General features: G+C 42.4%; 1 protein-coding gene across 6 annotated transcripts in view; it reads right to left on the minus strand.

The window, feature by feature from the left end:
- Positions 1-25,117, minus strand: part of LOC146870991 (transcription factor Maf-like) — a 162,526-nt gene that overhangs the window by 15,543 nt on the left and 121,866 nt on the right. For 2 of the 6 annotated variants that reach the window (XM_085649468.1, XM_085649460.1), the window contains exon 2: positions 14,360-14,455. The exons of 2 other annotated variants lie outside the window; for them this stretch is intronic. The gene's annotated coding sequence lies outside the window, so the exon portion shown is untranslated. Of the gene's footprint in view, positions 1-4,784; positions 4,915-14,359; positions 14,456-25,117 lie in introns of all 6 variants that reach the window. 2 more of the 6 variants (XM_085649476.1, XM_085649485.1) reach the window with 2 other exon arrangements.

Consider the following 25,117-nt stretch of genomic DNA (forward strand, 5'->3'; position numbering starts at 1 on the left):
AATTGTGAGGTCATGCCTTTCTTTAAGAAATCTTTCAAGGGGAGGCAGGGAGACAAAGGGACTCCTTTAGGCCACATGATTTCCACATTTCCAGGAGACTGACAGAATAAAAATACATTGTCAGGAATGGGCAGAAGGCACAAAGACTTCCCTGGTTCCATGGCCACCAGATGGCTCTTTAGATAATACAGTGATAGCCCATGTAATATCATATATCTTAGGAGCATATAAAGGAGATAAGAGAACAAAAAGATTAGCATCATTGGACATGTGGAAGATAGTCAGTTAGGATTCCCATGTAGAAGCCACAGTACCACCCCGACATATTCTGAGATAATTAAAGGGCCCTAATGCCGTCAGGGTATGTAGCCATCATTGTCAGTGGAAGATAAGGAATCCACTACCTCAATAGACTCAGTGGACACTGATGTTCCAGCTTTAGGCTATAAAGATCCGATATTAATTCCTTTGACTGACATAAACAAAGTTACACCAAAGGTTGATGCCTTATTAAAAATGGGGGAGGTTGATTTTGCTCAAACAATTAATAAAGACCCTCTTAAACCTGAAAAAGTATATGAGGGAACAGTGTCCTTAACAGGAGACATTTCAGTCAAATTAAGACAAGACAGCAATGGAAAATTGCTGGAACAAAAGTTAAAAGATATATTAGAATGGGCTAGCAAGATTCCTCAAAACTCAAGTGAGGGAAATGGATATTATACTAGCACCCCACAGGTGAAGTTTGATTTAGGGGCACGATCAAAAATATATCAGAAAGAGGATAAGGGTTATTGTGCCATGACCACCACTGTAAAGGGAATACAGAATACAATTAAGAGATTAAGCCTTATTGCTGATGACTGTTCAAATATATGTAATTCCATATCATTTAAACTAGATGCAGAGCCAGTTGTAAGGGACATAGGATATGATCTAGAAATCAAGAATGTAACAGGAGAGGAAGAGAAAGATGAGGAAGAAATAAACTCAGTGGAGAGTGAAACTAGATGGGTTCTTGACCAGGAACGCATGGAATTGTGGCAAGAGGCTGAGAACAGAAATGCTGAAATAAATAGAAGAAGATTAGAGGAACAAAGTGCTTTTAGAGAACAATTAAGAGGAGAGCAGGTGTTTCCCAGGGGGAACAGCCATTACAACGCGGTTTTTACCACGCGCAGCTTTTACATCGCATGCGTTACAACGCATGCGATGTTACAACGCAATGCCATTACAACGCAAGTCTTTACATCGACTTGAGCTAGATGGCGTGCTAACATTACAAATAGTGTAGTTTACTATCCCAACACCTTCCCTACTGTTACGTGGACTGGAGTTGGAATAGTAAATTGCACTTTTCTAATGTTAGCACGCCATCTAGTGCAAGTCGATGTAAAGACTTGCGTTGTAATGGCATAGCGTTGTAACATCGCATGCGTTGTAACGCATGTGATGTAACTGCATGCGTTGTAATGTCATACATCCGTTTCCCAGTAGTACAACAAGGTCTGGGCGTCCATTTCGCACATAGGGTATGATAGAGTTAGGACAAAGTTCCCCTCCAGCTGAAATAAGATTCCTTCATGTACGAAATATGCAGGGAATGACAAGTTTTATACAGAGAAAAGAAAGGGAAGGAAACGTTGACTTGACACCCAATGAAATAGTAGCAAAGGGAGAAAATAGTTGGTATAATGTTGTCCCATTTACTAATAACCTTGTAGGATGGACAGCAGGCATGGTGTCACAGATAAAAGTGTGGCCAAGAGCAGGATCCTTTGACCCTGTATTGATAAATATGGCTGATTTATGTATTTTTCAAGGTTATGGGGATCCAGAGTGGGATTATGATTACATGCAACAAAGTCTGTGTGTGTGGAAGAAATATGCTTTAAGGTCTGACACACCTTATGAGGGACATGGTGACAGAAATACCGCTGTAATGCAGATGCCACTGGTGTATAAGACACAGGAAACACAGCCTGTTTATGTTCCATGGCAACACATGGATAAAGAAAATCTAAAAAAAGGCCTGCCTCCATTACATGAAGGAGCAGGGAAATGGATAAAAACATTTGAAAATGCAACAGCTGGGATACCTTTAGATCTTGGGGATGTAAAGAGCCTTTTTAGCTCCATAGTAGGGGATGAGGTGGATAGTATAATGAGAAGTGCAGGGTTACAAGGAGTAACTATTACTAAAGGAAATCATGATGGGTCTGCTTTTGGAGTTGTGCGCTCTAGAGTGTGGACTGAATTAAGGAATAGGTACCCAGACCGACCAGATATTGAGGCATTGATGACACAAACTATGTCTCCAGGACAGTCCTGTGCAGACTACATAACAATGATGAAGAAAAAGTGGGAAGCAGATGTAGGACCTGTAGACATGGGAGGTAGTTGTAGATTATTCTATGATGTTTTAAAACAGGGGCTACCAGGAGACATACAAGACCATGTAGATCAGGTTGTGGCTTTAGATGTAAACCCTGGGCAGAAATACAAACACATATTATACATTTTTGTAGAAAAAAGGAAGAAAAGGAAAGGAGGGATAAAGACCAAAGTGACAGAGCCCAAGCTAAACTGGTGACACAAAAAATACAGAAAAATGAGAAGGAAAAGACAGGAAAAGAAATGACTGTGCAGGTTCCTGTTGCAAATAGGGAACAAGGAAGGGGTCAAAGAGAGGGGAGACAGATGCAAGGAAGAAGACATTTTAAATGCCATTACTGCGGTAATATTGGACATTTTATTGCTGAATGCCGCTTTATGAAGAGTGATGAAGCGCAGGGAGTGATAGGAATAGGGAGAGGAAGGGGAAGACAAAATGTGAACACGTCGGGGCCAGCGCCTCAATATGGTCCATATCAGTATGCCCCCTATCCTCAACAACAAATAACTCCACTACCACAGGTGTATATGCCACAACAGCAATTTGCTAACGTACCTATTCAAGGGGCACCAGCACCTGTTGTGCAGGCAGGAGGCCAGCATCAGGTGCAGACTACTGCCCTGGTGAGCACAGGGATTCAAGGACAAGGGGGAGTGATTGTTCAAGGAGGAAACCCTTTTATCATACAGCCTGATGGGACGCACCAGGGAATCCCAATAGTACTGTGGTAGCTAGGACTATAGACCCAGAGGAAGAACCAATGGAAGAAATGATTATAATGGGAAGGAGGTATGCTTTTTTGGTTGATACAGGGGCAACAAAATCTTGCCTCTCAGAAGGAAAGGTTCCATTGTCCTCTGCCACTATGGATACGCAGGGCTTCTCTGGTGAAGTACAGAGCCAGGGCACCGGGCAATCCCCCGGTAGGCCGGACGGGGTGGGGGACGGTTTGGTGACAGGGGGCCGGTTATGTTGCTGGGGTCGATTTGGACCCTGAGGCGTGACCAAGCAAACAAGCACAATCTGCACAAAATGCAGCTACTACTGGTGCTGCACGCACCGTCCGGGACCGTGTTCTTGATGTCACCCGACTTTATTTTATTAAAATTCCACCTGTGACCTCTGACCTGGGTTGGGTGGGTGCACCGTGATGCGCGGCACGCAGTGACGTCTACTTTCAGTCTCCGCGCCGCGGTAAAGTCATTCACCCTTAGGGTGGAGTCTGGAGACAGCGCAAGCGCATTGGTGGTGGGCAAAAAAAAGTGTGCGTGGCAGAGACGACTGAAAGACAGGCTGGCATGGATGGAGTGGAGCCTGCCCCCGTGTCTGCCGCCCGGCGCCTGCAGCCAAAGGTGAGTGACAGGCCATCCCCTGCGTGAGTTTCATGGCCAGGCTGGGAGGGGGTGAGGAGCAGCGCGATCGGGTCCGGGCCGCAATTGAAAGCAAAAGCCATTAGGCCCCGGCCTACCCATGATAATCGGCAATGAGGCTCATGCGACAGCACGTGATTATTAATCACCAAAACACAGAGCCTGCCTGGAGTTCGCTGGAACGGGCATCGCAGCCGTGAAAGGGGTTCTTTGTATTAAGACAGATGACCGTGGGGCGCAGTTGTTCACATACATTACGGATTGTTCTGGAGAACTTGAGCAGGTAGACACAGACACACACCCAGATAAAGATACAGAGAGAGGAACAATAGAGCAGAGGGACACCAATAGAGCAGAAAGATACAGGCACACAACTGAGCACAGATGCAGAGACAGGAACAGAGGTAAATGAACAGACAGAGACAGGTACACACCCCAACAAAGAGGAAGAGAGGGGGACACTAGAACTTAGAGACAATCATAGATTCACAGACACACAACCAGCCAAATAGAAAGACAAAAATACTAGAACACATGGACATGAGCAGAGGGACACAGACACTCAACCAGATAAGGATATGGTGAGAGGACCACTAGAACAGAGGGACAAAAACACACAACCAGATAAAGATATAGAGACAGGAATGATAGAGAAGAGAAGAGGGATACAAGTAGAACAGAAAGATTCAGGCACACAACTGAACAAAGTTGCAGAGAGGGGAACAGAGGTAAATGAACAGAGAGACACAGGTACACAACCCGACAAAGAGGATGAGGGGGGAAACTAGAACTTAAGAGACATGAGCAGAAATACACACGCACAGAACCAGACAAAGAGAGAAACACTAGAACCAATGGACATGAGGAGAGAGACACAAACACACAACTAGACAAAGATACAACATAGAGAGGAATGCTACAACTCAGAGGCACTGAGTGTAGGGCTGCAGGGGTGCTGCTGCAACCCCAGAATAACCACCATGGAGTTTAGAAGTGAATGAGTAATAAAACGCCTTAACTTGTGTTTTCATTTTGTCACATTTACTGTGAATTCATAGACAGGGGTCAAACACCAGGCCATCCCTTTAGACAAATCGATGCTTATTCTTTTAACCTGGAAATTGGTGTTTTCTTTACTTTCTCCGTCAGCTGTTAGGGAACAAGAAAATAAGCACTTTTTGTAATTTAGAAGTGTGAAGGAAACAACGATTTTACTAGGATCAAAACAAAGTCACAAGACTTTACATGGTGATGCACACAACAAATATTTGCTGAAAACAGATTTCCACAAATATTATTGTTTGTGCTGTAGGTAGTTTCACACGTAAAACTGGATACCTGTGCACATGTAATGCCCATATCGATGGAAAAGGTGCTGTCTGTAAATGACTGTCCTACTACACAGTCCTTTAGTAGTATATTTGTGAGAGTGTGCCCTAATATATATCTGGCTACACACCACACCCTCGCCCCTCTCCTGCTGAAGGGGCGTGGCTCATTTGTAACACTTGCTCTTTGTGTGATGTTTGGATTTTTCACAACCCCTGTGACTTCAGTGCAGTTACCTTGATGGCAGCACCCCCACTCTGAAAACTGAACCAGCACCATTGCTAGAACAGAGGGACACCAGCAGGAAAGAAAGGATAATGCACACAACTAAACAAAGAGAAAGAGAAGAGAACACTAGAACATAGAGATGCAATCAGAGAGACACAGGCACACAACCAGACACAGGTACAAAGAGAGCATCACTTGAACATAGAGACACTAGCAGAGAGGCACAGGCACACAAACAGAAACAGGTACAAAGAGAGCATCACTTGAACATAGGGACACTAGCAGAGAGGCAAAGGCACACAACCAGACACGGGTACAAAGAGAGCATCACTTGAACATAGGGACACTAGCAGAGAGGCAAAGGCACACAACCAGACACAGGTACAAAGAGAGCATCACTGGAACATAGGGACACAAACAGAGAGGCAAAGGCCCACAACCAGACACGGGTACAAAGAGAGCATCACTTGAACATAGGGACACTAGCAGAGAGGCACAGGCACAGGCACACAACCAAGTCGTGATCAGCTCTGACTTTTAAATTAGCGGCAGGGCTGGACGAGAGAGCCGCTGCAGATTACAAGGGACAGAAACAAGTGCTGGTCGGAGGCAGAGCAGGAAAAGAATGAAAGCGAACTGTCCTCGTTGTCCATGCTTGGCGGAAGTGCCTGCATTCCTAGGCATTAGGACGGCTCTGTCTGGGTGATAGGACCAGAGCCCTGGAGTCAGCCTTGAGCCACGGCCTGCCGCCTCAGTGTATTGGACAAGAAGGTAAAAATTATGAAATTCATTATTTGTAATGAGACAAGCTTTTTCCATGCATAAAAGTGTCAAATAAAAAAGACAAGCCATGTGACGTAGCAAGATGTTGCAAAAATAGAAATGCAACATGGAAAAAAAAATGTTTTTGTTCTGCAGTGAACTTAAAGCACAGGATCGGCTGTCTCGATTCTCTTCCTAGTAACTGGCTGTAGATATATACTGTACTGGCGCGCACATACGTCACATTTCTAGCATTTCCGGAATGGATTGTAGGTGAATGAGTTTCTGGCACACGGGGATGACAAATCCCGGACATGTGTTGCTCTGCTTAGGAAGGGCTTAACATCTGTAATTGTTTTTATAGTGACACTAGACACTGTAACACGGTAAAAGCATACATTCTGTTCACTAACAGACACAATAACAGCTTCGGGTACTCCAGAAAGCCAAGCTGATCATCATACCTGAAACCCAAAGACGGAAGAACAGCATCAGCCCCTGAATACAATACTGGAGTGCTACATTACCTGGTACTATATACTTGATAATGCGCACACAGTCACACCTGTCTTGCTCCATCTGCTGAATACGTGCATCTCTGTGCCTGTATTTGTACACTTTGTATCAAAGTCTACAGTGGGGGCTTTCTGAATACTTTTACATTGGTCCCTGCTTGTGCCTCGCAGCGCCAATGGTGTTAGCCTGATACCACTGGCTCTGCAACTTATCTGGTCAGTCTGGGCAATGATCACATGGTGTGCAGAATGGGTATCAGACACAGCTACCTTTTCTAAGCAGTGGTCAACCTGATGCCATCTTGCAGCACCCACACTGGGTGGTTCGCGGACTAGGGCCGCACAGTGATTCCTAGGGAACTGGCCTGAGATAACTCCTCTTAGGACCAAGAGAGCTCTGGAGCTTCAGGCAGCCCTAGTCAGTGCAGCCTATAATTATAGATCTAGCACGCAGTGACCACGCTGGTGCTGGTCCAACTTTCAGTGCATCCAGCGTCACGTAGTTAAGGGCCTGGTGTTTGTAGTAGCTCTGTGGCAGCCACCGCCTGCTGCTGTCATCTGGTACCGCGGGGTTGGGCAGCAGGCAGCGGGGCACCCACTGGGGCAGACACCACTCAGCAGTGCTGGTAATCACTTTTATTAGGGTTGAGCAAGCAGTTCTATAGTCAAGTCTAATACAGTGTCCTGGCTGGCTGTAATGTGTGCCTCACTCTCCTGATTTCTGGTGCTTTGCAGCAGTTGCAAGATCTTCTTAAAGTTTCTCGATGCTCCAATGGGTGTAATGTCTGATATTTCTATGTTTCCCTCCTCTTCATTGCTTGATTTTTGCTTGCAAGAAAGTGTCACTCATAGAAGTTGAAATGTCACTCATAGAAGTTGAAATGTCACTCATAGAAGTTGAAATGTCACTCATATTTACACTGAAATTGTGAAAATGTCACACACAACATTCTGAAACCTTGGCAGCTATGTTAAACTAATCGTAAATACTGCTGCTGGTCTTCTCATTGGCATGTAGAAAATAGGCAACCCCTCCCTGAAGTAGCCATGCTGGAGCTGCATCATGTTTAAAACCATCATGCGTCACTTAAATGGACTTCAGAAACAACCCTGCATACCTAGACCAGAACTTGGCAATCTCAGGTGGACAGTGCGCACAGGAAGCCAAAACATTGCCAAAGTGGAGACCAGGAGACGCTGGGCCAAAAGACTGGAATGTTGCCCTCTATAGCAGGGGTCTGGAGCAGCATCCAGACTGATCTAAAAACTGCTAAAATCCTGCGGTTCAGAAGATCCTGATGAAGCGCTTGTTCACTAAATACTGCACCTTACTTGTTGGTTACCCATCTAAACTGTACCTTGGGCTCCTGACCTTTATTGCTCTATTGCTTCGCCAGACACATTCATGCTTTAGAAGTACTTCTACATCTATTTTGTAATTGTGAATTACGTAAATGATTCTCATTTGGATTTAAATGCATGCACATTTCTTTTGTGGGCATTCTAAATCTGCCATGGCTTCAGCTGTTTTCAACCCGCATTCTTCTACACGGTTACTAGGTGAGGGTAGCTTATCCTACTCACTGAAATTTGTGTGAAGAAACCTTGCAGTCATTCTGCCCATGCTAACGTGTTGATGCTGTGCTATACTGGTCTCGTGCATTAAAAAAAATTAAAAAATACTGCAGACCGTGATATGTACCTACCTGAGAGGGAAGCTTGCACTGCTTCCTCTTATGTTGCCTTGCGCCCGTCCTGTTAGGAAAGTGCGCAAGCTTGATGCACATCTCATAATTGTGCTGTCTGCGTTAGGGAATCTTGTGCTGTTGATGTACATTTCTGAAATGGTGAAGCTCGAATTCACTTGCATGTGCAAAACATTGAACTTGTATTGAATTATTTTCTTTAGCAGCACCCATGTTTTGTATACGGAGATTTACGAACTGACTCGTGTTTGAGAATGCAGCTATTAATGTAGTCTGTTTTGGGCTCGTATGGGCCTGTGTGCCTGCAGCAGAGGAGTAGTTCTTGTTTTGATTGACATGTGTGGTCATTTTCCTTCAGTCCATAGAGACCATCAACCTTGATGGCAGTGAAAGGCTCTCCTTCCCGGAGATACTGAAGACAAGCGTTGGCATAGCCAATAGGTCTCGCCTTTGAGACCTTATAAGTGTTTAGTTATCCAGCACAATATTCTTGGTGCAACAACATCAAGTGCTGCATGGCTAAACACTTATAAGGTCCCAAAGGCGAGACCTATTGGCTATGCCAATGCTTGTTTTTCCAGCTTTCAGCTGGGAAGGCAAACATCCATTGGGAAGATGCGGTCGAATTTCCCAAGATTAATAAAAAATGTTAACATAATCTAGCACCCGTGGTGAGGAAGGCGTTGTAGTTCCTCAGACTCGGGCTCCTCGATCGCGGCCGTTACCGGCCACATACGCGTCGTCCTGACGTGGGGGGGAGGGGCTTTATTTGCCCCCAAGCAAAGAGGACAGCATTTAGGAACCAGCGGGCAGGAGTTACAATCCTACTAGAGAAAATAATCCCTTGCATTGTCTTAGAAATAGCCTGATGGCTGCAAGCCAGCATGCTTTCTAAAAAGTAAACTGGACCAGATTGTGAAACAGGAGAAGAAACCATGGAGAAATCCTTCTTTACATATCCTTTGGTCCTTTCAATTGAATTCTGTGTGTTTCGTCAGTTGCCAATAGGTGTGCTTAATCAGAGTGAATGCTCTTTGCAAGTTTTATTCTCTGATGCTAGTTTGTTTGCTTAGGCCCAGTTTGCGTTGTCTGTGTGCTGCAGCAGCTGCCTTTTTTCGTACTGTACATGCATAAACTGGTTTGCATGATGCTCGTTTCCTAATCATTTGGGCCTCTGGTGGTAACCTGTTTAGAGATAGCCTATAAGCAAAAAGGACGTTCAACATGTAGTGCAGTAACTGTGTATTTGCAGAGATTGTTACATGCGCTCTCTGCCCCCACACAGTTGCTGGCGCTAGCTCAAATCGCATTGCCCATCTGCTGCGAGATATTAGAAAGTGGCACCCAAGAGGAGTGTCATCACTTCTATGTGCCATTGACATTTATTGCATTTGTATGCTGGAATAAAATCTACACTCCTCTTGTCAGTTGCTCGAAGGGCACTTGAAGTCTTCAGAGAAAGGCCACTGGTGCTGATGTGTTGGGCTGTAGCGCGTAACTGAGCAATGATCGTGATCATTTAAGGCGTAGTTTTGGGCAGACAGGCGTCCTAAGTAGTTAAAGAGCTGGAGCAGTGATATAACAGAACTCAATAACATAAATAAAAACAAAATAACATCAATAAAAACAAAATAACACATCCTAACAGGACACAATACAAAAAACAATCACAAAATAACGCATACTATCAAGTACAGTACAACATAGCAATAATACAGCACAAATAAACTAAATTAAAACCACAGAACACATCAAAACCAATAGAAAAAATAAGCAGAGATCGTCTTGCCACATATTAACACCTACACAAACCTGCTTTCATGATGTGGTGGTAAAAGACGCTTGCACCTAGCAGCAAGGTCTTACCACCAAGGCCATGAAATAGTGTGAGTCGAAATGTTTAGTGATGCGGTTGGTTGTTGAAGAAAAGCAAGCCATGAGGCCAGCAGCACCAGTTGGGCGGACACACTCGGCTAAGCACAGGCTGTTAGCTTAGGTATTTTAAGCCACCGCCTCAATGACATCGACCATGCCCCTTTGAGAGCCCTCCCCCACCCCAACCTAGTTTTTTTATCCCACTTAAAGCCCTGCTAAAGAACATTTTAAACCTGTCGCCATGATCATGTTAAACAATCCTAGGCCTCGGCCACCGACCTGTGTATTGAACCTATACACATTATAAAGACACAAGCCAAACCAGGATGTCACCCCACACACAAGATTAGAAAGAGAAATAGTTTGAATGTATGTAGTTCTAAGCCAGGAGAGAGATTTTTCCGGTTACAAATGACTAGTTCCAGGTAACTGACAGCAAAGCTATCTCTTAGGGGTGAAATAATTCCCACAGACTCGTCCCGGAGAGCTCTTCCTCGGGTTACAGGGTCTTCAGGCAACCCTATAGTCTTCAAGATGAAGCCCAAAGCTTTGTCTCTTCTGACCACATTCTGTGAGACCCCTAGAGGCCTGAGGGCTGCCCCAGTCACATGACACAATGCTGAGGGCTAAGCGGGGATCTGAGTAGGAGGCTGCAGAACAACTTATCATGGAGGTCAGGCGGATTCAGTTCGGGAACCCCCCAGAAGCTCTACATAGTAAGCGAAGCATTTGGAGCAGGATGCACTGGTACTGTCTTCATAATCGCTGATGTGATCTGTGGACCTCTTTAAGGCATTAGCTACTCAACTACATTGGAATAAATGCAAGAGTTGAGCCTTCAAAATGTAAGTCATATAACCTGGAAACTCTGCTAGAGAATAACTATAATCACCACAAACAAATGTGTAAATGAGATGATTTCTAATTGAATACAATGTCCTGCCTGTACATGTTGTAGTGCTTTCTCCTTTCTGTATATATAATGTGGTAACAAACAACGCACACATTGGGTTAAGGTGTTTCGGCAGGTGTGGCGGAGCTATACTTTCATTTTGGGTCCCATTCTTCAGCCTTAAATCTGCCCTGTGTCTTCACCAAGTCTTTGAGCTCATTCATGGGACTTCTCCACAAGCTGGTGATCTCTGTCCATTCATTCCTCAAAGACTGGATGATTCATAAAGGATCATGCAGAATGTCACTTCTCGGGTATGCAAGGTGCTCTGTCGTCTTGGATTCTTTGTAAACTTGTCCAAACCCCCTCTCATTCCAAAGTGGGCTCACTCATTTATCGGATCCTTCTCCAGGACAGATCTGTGTGCTGTATTTATACCTGATGCTCTGGCTCGCCTTCAACTCAAGCATTATTAAAATAATTTTGAACATTGCCCTGTTGTCACTAACAGTAACAGCAGCCTGGTGACTCTTGCAACATCAGAGGCTCGCGTCTCGTCAGTGATAGTGAGGCCCGTGTTGTCTCTAGATGCTGCTCTGCACTCTGTCACGGACTCCGGAACTCGTATTTGCATAAGCTAATCACTCCTTTAAACATGGTAAAATTGGCTTACACCGAATTGGAAAATTAAATTTACTTGTAAGTCCCTAGAAATGTGGTTCTACATGTACCCAAGGACTGTAAATTAAAGGCTGCCAGTGGGCCTGCAACACTTATGGTGCCACCCACGTAAGTAGCCTATTGCAGTCTGCCTGTGCAGTTGTAAAACAGCCATTTTGACCTGGCAAAGGCAACCTTTTGCCAGGCCTAAACATATTCCCTTTTACTACATATGTCACCAGAAAGTCACCACTAGCGCAAGCCCTCTCCATAAGGCAGGATGCAGTATGCAGAGTGCAGTGTATTTAAATGGTTTGGCATATACTTTTAAGTTTTATATGTCCCGAAATAGGCAAGGCTGAATTGCTACCCTTGTTCTTTGTGTGATTCTTGAATTTTTCACAATCCCATGACTTCAGTGATGTACAGGCAACATTGATGGCAGCACCCACACTCTGAAAGGTGTTCCAGTGCCACTGGCCTGGGTGCCTTTGTGTGAAATTTTCATGCTTTCTGGCTAGGGTACCGTGTGAGACATATCCATGCCTTCTGGCAGCCTGGGTGCTTATGTGTGACGTTTCCTAGTTTCGGGCCTCAGTGACCTGGAGGCTCATATGTGACATTTCATTGCTTACTGGCCTGGGTGCTTATGTGTGCTATTTCCATAGTTTCTGGCCTCAGTGACCTGGAGGCTCATTTGTGACATTTCAATGCTTACTGGCCTGGGTGCTTATGTGTGATGTTTCCGTGCTTTCTGGCCTGTTGTGATCAGGCCTGGGACAGTGCCTAGGTGCTTATGTGAGAATTTCCAGTTTTCGGCCTCACCTTACATAAGATGCTTCATTTGAGCACTGTTTACAAAACTCAGGATATAAAAATCATTTAATGTGTGCACATTGTCTTGTACACTTTTTACTCTGAACCTTTGCACAATTGCTTGAGGTTAAGTGCGTTTTTAAATTTCTTAATGCTATTTTATATGAAGAATAAATTGGTTATATTTAAATTCATGTTTTGTGCTAGACATTTCATTTTTAAGTGTTCTCTGTAGGAATGTCTGTGATTTATGACTGGGTATCCTGGTGCTCCATAAGGTAATCATTTACTATGCTTTAAAAGTTAATACAATCTAATATGTAATGAAAAATGTGTTAAAAAATGCTTTGTTTTGGCTTTTCTGTCTCCAAACGTTTCTTGGGGGGACAACCCCCCCAAACTCCCCCTAGTAGTGGTTGCTTGCTGCGCTTGCTCGCTACACACCATGTGGAGGCTGGTCTCACTTTTACTTGGTTCTCTCTGATTCACTACTTGTGTCTATTATTGGTGCTCTCTGAAAGAATGTCTATGGGTACATGATACGACTAGGTGGGTAACCTGGTGCTCTTTAAGGTCATCATCTACTATTTACTGTGCTTTGAAAGTTGATACAATTGAATATGTAATGAAAAAGGTGCTGTAAAATTCACTATTTTGGTCTGTCTTTTTCCTAGTAGCAGTCGGGCTCGCTCGCTACGCGCCGGGCGGGGGCTGGTCTGCCATAATTTGCCAGGGCTGCTTTCAGTTCCCAGTCCGGCCCTGTACAGCGCATTCCATACACAACACATGTCCCCATAGAGGTGTCAGGAGTGCGAACGCAGGAGTGTTTCCTTTATTCTCCAAATTCACCAGCAAATTTATTAGGAAGGGATATCATGTCTTAATTAAACATGACAATAAGATTTTCCTCTGATGGGTCCATGACATGTGAAATACCAGGGCAAGCGAAATGTGGGATACATTTACTAAGAATACCAGAGGAAAATGTGGTTGGAAGGGCAGAGCCAGTGCATTATAAACTGCTAGCAGATGCAGTACTTACGGTTTTGAAGACAGAGGAAATACTTTTAGGGAGATGGATGGAATTACCACCAAGATTAATTTTCAGGAGACAAGCTGGTGGTGATGAACTGGGACAGGTGAATACCCTTTATCTTGAGTGCATGGAAATATCCAGAAGGTGGGGCGCTCTGGTGGCATCAGATAATGATGGAGGAATTTGGAAGGTCCTGATTTTTCTTATGCTTGGTCTGAGACCGCTGGACATTTCTGATTCAGAACTCTTTTCAGACGATCCCACCAGGACTGAGATAGTTTATACACACACTGCACCCTTGTTAGTACGTGTTTACCGTGCACAGACCACGTTACCAGTTGTGCCATCCCCCTCCAATGATACTGAAGCGCTTGCAGCTGTCCCACTTTGTCTCTGGACATCAGCTCCAGATGAGGTAGGACTGATACTATCTGCAGAACCATTTAAGATAAAGTTGAAGCCAGGTGCACAATTGCCATGTGTAAAACAGTATCCACTGTCTAAAGAAGCAAAAGAAGGTATTAGAGGGACAATACAAAGACTGAAGTATCAGGGAGTCCTGTATTCCTGTCCATCGCCTTGTAATACAGCCATTTATCCTTGGAAACAATCTACAGGTAATACTTGGAGGATGGTTCAGGATTTTCGCCCCCTTAATGCCATAGTATTAGCAGAGTACCCCATAGTGCCAGACCCATCTGTGATATTGACTAATATACCAAGTAACAACAAATGGTTTTCTGTGGTGGATTTAAAGAATGTTTTTGTAGCATACCTTTACATCCTGACAGTCATTATTTGACAGCCTTCAGTTTTGATGGTGAACAAATCCAGTACTCTAGACTCCCACAAGGCTATTGTGAGTCTCCATCTGTGTTTAATAGAGTATTGAGAGATGATTTATTAAATTTCCAGTCAGACAGTACAGTTTTGCAATATGTAGATGATTTATTAATATGCAGTAAAACAGAATCTGAATGTGTTTTGGACACTGTCAATATCCTAACGCTACTTGCTACTAAGGGATACAAAGTGGACAGGAAAAAATTACAGTTTGTGCAAAAAGAAGTGCTGTATTTGGGCCAAGTGTTGTCCGCAGAAGGCAAAAAGATAGCAGGTTCTAGAATACAAACTATCAGCCTCAGCCCAAGACAGTAAAAGACATGCAGAAATTTCTAGGCCTTTGTAATTTTGTACGTCAGTGGGTTTTTGATTATGCTACCATCATACAACCACTATTATATGCAATGAAGCAAGCTAAAACTGACAACACAAGCATACAGTGGAGTGATGACAGTGTAAGTGCATTTCAGACATTGAAAGAAGCAATTGCTTCAGCCCCAGTGCTAGCAAATCCAGACTATACAAAGAGATGTTTCTGTTTTCTGCTGCCACAGAGGATTCCATGATATCAGTCCTTACTCAAAAATACCCAATAGGTCACAAACCCGTCGCCTATTTTAGTGGACTATTAGATCCAGTAATGAAAGGTCACTTTCCTTGTGAGCGAGCGCTTGCAGCAGCAACTTTTGCAGTAGAAAAGAGTAGTACTATTACAGCAGGATGCCCTGTAACATTGTATGTTGAGCACTCTCCATTCGCTGTGCTGCAGAAAAGTAAAAGTACACTGGCCACTCAAAGAGCAACAGGTTATGAAGTAATACTGTCAAACCCTTCTATCTGCATTGAGCGAGTACACTCAGTCAAACCTGCAACTTTTTTAGTGCACCCACTAGAGCCCACTGATCATGACTGTAGTGCAACATTAGAGGAGGACGATCACCTGGCACATGAGGACCCCTTGTCTGATGGTTCCTCCTGGATACACCAGGAGACAGGTAAAAGACAGACAGGTTCAGCTGTTGTTGAGGCTATTGGTACACCTACTGATTATACCTTACACACATTGCATCTCTTACCCTTGCCATCCCAAGACTCAGCCCAAGTGGCTGAATTAAAAGTATTGATAACGGCCCTACTGGCTTGTCAGGGTCAGCCAGTAACAATATACACTGATTCAGCATATGTAGCTTCCACAATTCACTCAGGGCTGAAGAGATGGGAAAGGCGAGGATTTCTTAAATCTGATGGGACACCAGTAGCGCACCAACATCTTTTAGCTGACCTTATTGCTGCATTACAAATACCATGTCAAGTAGCAGTGGTTAAGTGCCAGGCACATACAAAAGGGAACAGATTTGGTGTCTAAGGGAAATGAAGCTGCTGATACAGCAGCAAAGGAAGCTAGTGTATATGCACTGAAAACATGCAGTATGCACGCTTTAGATGCAGATGATGAGGTTGAGATACAGCACTATGAGAATATTTCTACAGAGGCATTATTAGACATTCAAAATACAGAGCCACAACATGAGAAAGATCTCTGGAAATCAAGGGGGGGGAGTGACTGGATTTCCAGATCTTCTTTATAGATCAGCAACTTCAGGTAAAGTTATAATGCCTCAGTCATTACTTATAACAGCCCTTCGACAACTTCATTTACCAACACACAATTCTAAAAGAGTAATGATCGATGAATTGAATAAAAGCTGGTTTAGCCCTAATCTAAGACCATTAGTTGATGTATTTCTATCTTCATGTCATGTGTGTTATCAGTACTCTAATAAGAGGTCACCTTCATCCTCCATTCCAAGACCAATAGGTCCTTTCATAGAGTTACACATAGATTTTGTAGATATGATACAAAAATGTAATGGATATAGGTATTTGTTAGTAGTGGTGTGTCCATTTTCGCGATGGATTGAAGCAGGACCCTGCTCCAGGTGTTATGCTGACCAGCCAGCCAAATTCCTGGTGAGAGAGGTCATACCTAGGTGGGGGGTTCCGGCGGCGAAACGCAGCGATAATGGAAAACACTTTGCTAACACAGTATTTCAGCAAATTACTACACTATTAGGAGTGGAACACCAGTTTACCCCAGTTTACCACCCAGAGAGTAATGGAATTGTTGAGAGGATGAATGGCTTATTGAAAAGCAAAGTGTCAAACATTTGTTAGACACGGAAAAATAATTGGCTTTACTGCCTTCCCCTTGCTCTGTATGCATTGAGAAATGCCCCTTCAAAGGATCATCATTTGATCCCTCACCAAGTCGTAATAAAATCAAATGATTTGTTCTGATACCAAGTCTGCATCAGAAAGTGTTTGGCAAGAAATGAATGCATACATGTCTGCCTTAACAAAAGCTGTACAGGTTTATTCTAAACAGGTTCAGCTGAAACAGGCCAACAGTACTGCACCACCCTTGCCCTTGTCTACAGCCATCGGCATCGGTTCCTGGGTCTTCGTGCGCAACTTTGTGAGAACATGGAAGGATCCCAAGTTTCTAGGCCCCTACCAAGTAACACAGAGCACGCCAACAGCAGTAAAAGTGGAGGGGATGCGAAATTGGGTACACGTAATGGACATTATTCCATTTTAAGGCCTCACTCCCACAAGGAGTGGAGGAGGCAATGGTCCAAGAACAAATTATACAATGAAGAGACAGCTAAATTATATTTTTCATAGTATAATAATGAGTTCAGTGGTTATGATTATTACTCTGATAATTTGCTATTGTATTATGTGTTATGTAGATGCAAAAGATCCCACCCATAGGGAAGAAGTATTACGCTTTCGTAGAGCTGTTTTCAATTAAACAGATATACATCCTCTGAATGATTCTCTACTTGATAATTTGTGGTACAAAAGCATGCATGATATAGGTACCGATACACAAAATGATAGATGTTATGTATGTTCTCTTATTTCTCATGCCATAGAAACACCACCTTTAGTGTATCCTAAAGAAGTGCCTGTTAATATGACTGTTATAACCATACTTTAATGAAGTGTTGTCTTTCAAGTATGTTGATTTCCTAGCAACTGCACATGGGGGGATTCTAGAATGTAAGCGGAGAGCAGCGGAGAGCAGTTGTACTGGGAGCAGCGCTGGGTACATCGAGGGCCTTTTCTCTTATTGAATAAACTCATCAAAATCTCATACGGTGGCATCGCTTCATTTCCACAGTGGCGACGAGGATGGGATCCTATTGGATGCGCCGTGGGACACTCATCAAGATGAAGTAACCTTTATCAACGTATTACATCAACCTCGTTAAACAAGACGGAAATATAAGGCCCTTGAATTCAAGATCACCTTTCGAACTTTTGCCGATCATCTGCATTACAAGGTGTGTGATTTCATTTTAAAATAATTGGTTTAGCTGTGCTCACCGTTAATTAGGAGACTCGCGCTTTGTGGAGGTAGCGCGCGTTAGCTGCTCGAGCCTGTTCTCCTTTGATGAATGATTCTGACAAATACTGAGGCTCACGGGATAGATTGCATTGTTACACGTCACGCACAGCGTGCGTGTATCCATTTTGAATTGGGATGCAAAACGAAGGATAGTACCACGTTTCCAACGTTAAAGATATCTTCTAGCAAGTTAAAGAAACATTTTTGTGCGTTTTTAACACTAAAAATCCTATCATTTACAAAAGCAATACATACTCGCCCCCCAGTGGATCTTAAGAGTAATTTCACCTGATAGAAAATGTTCGTAATTTCTTCAGCTCCAGCATGTCTTCCCAATCAACAATAACTGCTCCTTCACCATTTTTACAAAATCCAGGTCAACCAGACATTCCATGGGAAGAATGGCAAGAAGCTTTTGAAACTTATTTAGAGGCTATTGGTGGGGATGTGTATGTTTCAAAAAGGAAATTGGCCATTTTAAAACACTCCTTAGGTCAAGAAGGAAGAAACGTGCTAAAAACATTACCCGAAATGGATGAAATTAATGCAACAGCTGATCAAACAGGTGAAAGTGGTGATTACAACGACATCGATGTCTATGACATAGCGCTGAAAGCCCTGGAAGAAAATTTTGGAAGAAAAATCTGCATAGTAGTGGAACGACACAAATTCTTTTCTTGTGCTCAAAAGCAAACTGAATCCATCAAGCAATAGGTATCCAATTTACGTAAACTTGCAGTCAATTGCAATTTCAAAGATCTGAGAGACGAACTCATCAGGGATCAAATGATCAACAGATTGTATAATCTCAAAATTCAAGAAAAATTGCTTGGCATGAAGAATCCTTCATTAGAAAAATCAATCTCTACAGCAAAAAGAATGGAGAATACATCTAAATATGTAAAAGAATTAAATGAAAATTCTACAAGTAAAGTTGTCCAAGATGAAGCTATCCACAGTATCAACAATTCAAACAAACATTACAATAAACAAACTCAACCAAAAGTTGACGAGAGAAAATTAGCTCAAACCAGATCTAAGCCAAGATATTGTTTTAGATGTGGTAGCCCTAAACATACTGCTGATGCTAGTCATTGTCCTACTAGCAAGAGCAGATGTTATAGATGTAAGAAAATTGGGCACTATTCTAGACTATGCAAAGGGCCTAACTTTCAAATGAACAAGAAGGCTGTTAACTTTGTAAGAGAAGATTAAGTTTCAAGCGGAAGTGAAAACGACAATATAGAATTACTAATGATAGATTCTTCACATGTGTGCAATTGTGAAGGACCCAAAGACTCGTATCGTCCTCCCAAGTGTCTCGTGAAAATTAATGGGTCAGATGTACACATGTGGGCGGATTCATGTTCTCCTTTTTCAATAATTGATAAATCTATTTGGGAAAAAATAGGTTTCCATTCACATGATTTACTACCCACTGATGTCACACCGGAGGGTTACTGTGGCAATAAGCTACCTGTCATCGGTTATGTCTCAACTGAAATGTGTTTCAAAAATAAGAAAACCTTTGCCAAATTATACATTGTGGAAAAAGGAAAATCTCTTTTGGGATGGAAAGAACAACGAGCTTTAGACATCATCTTAAATCCCAATCATCCCGATCAAGTCTTGAACATAATTCCTTCCAGCAACAACAAATGGGTCACCAAGTTCCCAGATCTTTTTAAGGAATCATTGGGATGTCTCAATAAATGTAAACATCGCATCATATTAAAGGACAGTGCTGTACCCAAAGTACACAAAGTAAGGAATGTACCGATGATTTTGAGACAGAAATTGTAGAACGAATTACAAAGACTATGCAAAGATGGCATAATTGAGCCGATAGAGGCATCGGAATGGTTAAGTCCGGTAGTTTTAGCCAAGAAACCTAATGGCAAGATCAGAATGTGCATCGATTTGAGGGACTTAAATGAGTGCATATGGATTGATCGTCATCCGCTTCCTAAAATGAATGAAATGTTAGCCAGCATTGAGGGTGGCGTGCATTTCACCACATTAGACTTATCAAGCGCCTATCACAAAATTCTTTTAGATGAAAGAAGCAGACATCTCACTTCTTTCATTACTACTGAAGGAGCGTTCCAGTTTATACGGATGCCATTCGGTCTTGCTTCAGCATCCGCAGTATTTCAAAGAGTAATGCAAAAGATTTTAGCTGGAATCAAGAACACATTAGTATTTCAGGACGATGTATTGGTTTGGGGGAGTGATGTTCCACAACATAATGTCACACTAGAATTAGTTTTGTGTAAACTGGCTAATGCAGGGGCTTACGATAGGTCTTGAAAAATGCAATTTTTGTATGCCTGAAGTGGAATATTTAGGGCACACTTTAACAAAAGAAGGGATCAAACCTAAAATTAGTTTAGTTGATGCCATTGAAAAAGCGCCTTCTCCGACAGACAAAGACCAATTAAGATCTTTTTTGGGTCTTGTTGAGTACTACTCTAAATTTATTAGCCACTTTCCCGACGAAATCCAGACCCTAAGAAATCTTATGAAGAAAGGAATAAAATTCACTTGGTCTAATGAATGCCAAACAACATTTGAGAGTATAAAGAAGGCCATTGCAAAAGGCTGTTTGTTTAAAATCGTTTAATCCTAATGACATGACTATCATATCCACAGTTGCTAGCAATCATGGTCTTGGGGCTGTCCTCATCCAAATACATGAGGGAAAAGAAAGAGTGGTTGCTTTTGCTTCTCGCACTTTAAAGGGTGCCGAACATACTTATTCCACAGTCGAAAAAGAAGCTCTTGCTTGCTGGTGGGGTGTCCAACACTTCCGCATATATGTTTGGGGCATTAGATTCACATTAAGAACTGATCATAAACCATTGGTGAGTCTTTTCACTACGAAAGGATCAGCTAAAGCAACTCCTAGAATTGCCAAATGGTTTTATCGACTTCAAGAATATTCTTTTGATGTTAAATATGTCCCTGGTGTAAAAAATGTAAATGCCGATTGTCTGTCTAGATTGCCGATTGAAGATACTAGTGTGAATGAGGATGATGAATGGATGATAGCTGACATTAATGACATATGTAGTGCCATATCTGAAGAGGAATGGATATCTGCTGCCAAAGATGACATCACTCTTAAGAACCTCATGGAAGCTCTTACTGATATTCAAGGGTGGAAGTTGCATCCTGAATCCTTAGAGCCTTTCAAACTTATATGGTCTGAATTTGCCATTGTCAACAACTTGGTGAGAAGAGGTTGTCGCCTTGTAGTTCCACAAAGTCTACAAGGTAGACTGCTAAATCTTATGCATGAAGGCCATTGTGGCATGTCAGCTTTGAAAAGACGTATTAGGGAAGATTTCTGGTGGCCAGGTATGGATACTCAAATAGAAAGATTTGTACGTGATTGCGTTGCTTGTGCTCTGAGTGAAAAATCACATACCACCCAGGAGTCCACAATTGATCCTATACCTTTACCTGAATCACCTTGGGAAAAACTAGCCATTGACATATGTGGTCCATTTGAAACTCTTGGCACCAGTGACAAATTTGCAATTGTCATGATAGATTATTTTTCAAAGTGGCCTGAGGTAACATTTGTAAAAGAGATAAAATCTAGTAGTATAATTACATTTTGCGAAGATATTTTCAGAAGGGAAGGGTGTCCAGCTGAAATTGTCTCAGACAAATCTAAATACATGGGGAATTAAACATACCAGGACTCCGTTGTATCATCCTAGGGGAAATGGTCTCGTGGAAAGATTCAATAGAGTGCTAGTAGAAAGTATACAACTTGCTAGCAAAAGTGGTTTAGATTATAAACAACAGGTGAGAAACATGTTATGGAGTTATAGGACTACTCCTCATTCTGTCACCAAAGAAACTCCTTTCAGTATTCTCAAAGGTAGAATACCGTGCACGGTAGCCGTGCCGGCTTGGATGAAGAGAGCACGCAAGAGTGTGGTAAACCATGATGAAATTAAAGTTCGGGTTAAGAAATATCAGGATTCTTATGGTCATAGACACAATTCACAAATTCACAGGGTTCCTCGATCCTTTAGGACAGGAATGTGGGTTAGAATCTATATAGGTGACAGATCAAAAAAGGGCACATCTAAATGGTCATGTCCCAAGGAGATTGTACATGTCAAAGGCAATTGGGTAAAATTGGCGGATGGTAATTGGTGGAATACTAGAAAGATCTCCATATGTAATTCCACTGAACAAAATGAATGGCTAAGATGTACATCTTCTAAATCCATTCGCGGAAAAGATGGTGATTCCACTTCTGATATGGATTTATCACGAAAATGTATTCTCAATCCTGTTAGTACTCGTAAATCTTCTCGTACTATTGTCAAACCTAGATTTCTTAATGATTATATTTGTGATTAGTATTTAAGTGCTAATTACATTTCAAGTCAATGTTTTTATTCTTGCTGGGGGTATGTGCATAGTTATGTTTTTTTATTATTGTTAGAAGGGAGATATGTTATAACCATACTCTAATGAAGTGTTGTCTTTCAAGCATGTTGATTTCCTAGCAACTGCACATGGGGGGATTCTAGAATGTAAGCGGAGAGCAGCGAAGAGCAGTTGTACTGGGAGCAGCGCTGGGTACATCGAGGGCCTTTTCTCTTACTGAATAAACTCCTCAAAATCTCACACGGTGGCATCGCTTCATTTCCACAATGACAAAGTGTTTATTGCACCTTTTCTTGTGTAGGATAAAAGCAAAGTTACAGCCATCGCATGTTAGTCCTATGACTGCCAGAGTTAATACAACCAGATTTGATACAACCCCTGAAATTTTGCACATTTTGACAGATAAAACAGAGATAATGAAAGAGATATCCAGAATTAAAGGAGAAGGGCAGAAATATAGTTATGCAAATTGGGAGCAAGCCGTATTGGAACGAGGTATTCTAGGTAGAACTAATCCACCATCCACCTGTAATAATTATTCTGCCAAACCACTGCCCCCAGATTGCGCAGCCAGGCCAGTATTAAGTATTGAAGCATCAGTATTTGCCAATAATAAATGGTTTACTGGAGCTAGGTTTTCATGTAGGGCCATATCTTTATGGAATGGCACAGAAACAAAAAATCATTTGAGATTTGATGATATAAAAGCATCATGTCAGCAAGTATGGGATGAAAACATCCAGAGATATACATGGACTGGAACTAAAGTCAACCTAAGCTGGCTGTGAAACTAATGAGATCTTCTCTTTGCTTTCAGGGAAATGGGATTGTTAAAGTGGGACGAAATCTCAATTGCAGTTCAACTTTTTACAATGCCGATATGCAGGGCGGCACCTCCAGCCTTATGGATTTTTACTGGCAGTGTGGAGCTCGAATATACACTCAATTACCCCCCGACTGGAGCGGAATCTGCTCTATGGTGACTTGCATACTCCATCTATGGTAATACCAGCAAAAGAAATAAAAGATTTGCATTTGCATTCCATGAGTAAAGCATCAACTTTGCTGCATCATGACAGAAGAAAAAGAATGGCTGAGTACTTTGGAACTTCAGTGTGGCAGGATGTGCCCAAAGAGTATAGGCTGTTCAATGATGCCCAAACATTTTTTGGAAGTCTGATACCTATGTTTCAAGCAAAAGCAACTGCTCACTGGATTCAGATCACCCGCTGGGAGCTGATGCAAGCCATAAATGCTGCTGAAGATGGCTTTAATACAATTAAAGAAGAGCTGTGTTCAATCAGACTTATGGTGATGGAAAACAGATATGTTTTGGACTTAATGACAGCAATCGAAGGAGGAGTATGTAAAAAACGTTATTCAGTATGCTGTACTTTCATACCGGCGAATGATGAAGATGAAGGAAATCTAACTCAGGCCATATTGACTTTGCATAATTTGCATGCACAGATGAAGAAAGAGGGGGGTGCTCCAGATGAGTGGTTCACTGGCTGGTTTGATTGGGTGCCGTCCTGGATGTCGGGGTTGTCTAAGGCCTTGTTGCCTATAATAGTTCTGTTGCTATTGATGTGCCTAGTATTTCAGGTTATCTTAGCATGTTGCAAGAGGGTTACAGCTAAAGTGGGAGGTATGGTCCCTATAAGGAGAAATAAAGAGATGCAATATAGAATTGGAAGAAATGCACAGGGGTAGTGAAGAAGTAGTCGAAGAATCGACTAGAGAGGGGAATGAAAGGAATCAAAACCCTAATTTAGATTTAGGACCTAATTATTCAGTTTTATCTGTCATGTGCCCACACACTGTGAAATATTATGGAAAGACAGAAAAACTGTATAATGCTGTTTAAACGTGCATGTTAAAGTTGCACAATTGTATCTGGAAATAACCTACAGCCTGCTTTCAAAAAAAGGTCTCAATGCGGTTTGGTTTAAGTGTTTTTTCCTCTTCATTGTATTCGAGCTGAGAACGTCCTGCCTAGGATATTTAACAGGAAATTCAGAGCAGTAAGAATGTTTTCCATTGTAGTCTGTTAGTTTGGCATGAGAAGTCACAAACAACAGGAAAGAGCTGTTCTTTAAATAAATGTATGAAATCTGGGTGGAACATAACGGAAAAGCAGGAAGCTTTTTCTATTGTGAACATTGTATTAAATATGGATCTAGGCCAAAATTAATATTATAAGAAGTAGACTTGAAGTGTATGTTAGTTGAGACTGACTTGTGCTTCGCTCATAGCGCATCACTCTCCCAGCTGAATTAGCCTGGCATGTACAATAAACCTTTTTGTACTCCCTTTTGTTGCAGATGTGGTGATTAAATGATTTGCACTGCTTAAAGGATTTTTTCCCGACAACACTTTAATGTTTTCATGCATAAAAAAGAGGCATGCATAGTGATGGATGGCACATTAAAAGCAGACCTATTGGCTTTGCCAATTCACAGCCACTAAAGTGGATTATTTAGCTTGCTACAGACACAGTGTGGTGATTTTTCTTACTCTGCAACAATATAAGGGAGAGTTTGCAAAGTATTGTGGGTAGGCATATACGCACAGAGAGCCTCTGTGCATGATAGCTGCATATCCGACGTTCTTTTCAAACTCATCCAACCCTACAGTCTTTTGGGCATAAGAAAAAGCACATGCACTCTATATTGCAGTAAAGTGAAATAAAACCATAAGAAATGATACAAAATGGCTTGCCGAACTGCTAATGGGGACAGGAGGAAAGAGCACCAGACTTGAGCTTCCGAGGGGAGAGGGGAGCTGTGCTGATCCCAGAAGCTTCGAGTGAAGCTACTGACAACTCAGAGCAGAGCTTCCGGCAGCGAGAGGCAGGTCAGG

The sequence above is a fragment of the Triturus cristatus genome, chromosome 1_1, assembly GCF_964204655.1.
Source record: "Triturus cristatus chromosome 1_1, aTriCri1.1, whole genome shotgun sequence".
Taxonomy (NCBI): domain Eukaryota; kingdom Metazoa; phylum Chordata; class Amphibia; order Caudata; family Salamandridae; genus Triturus; species Triturus cristatus.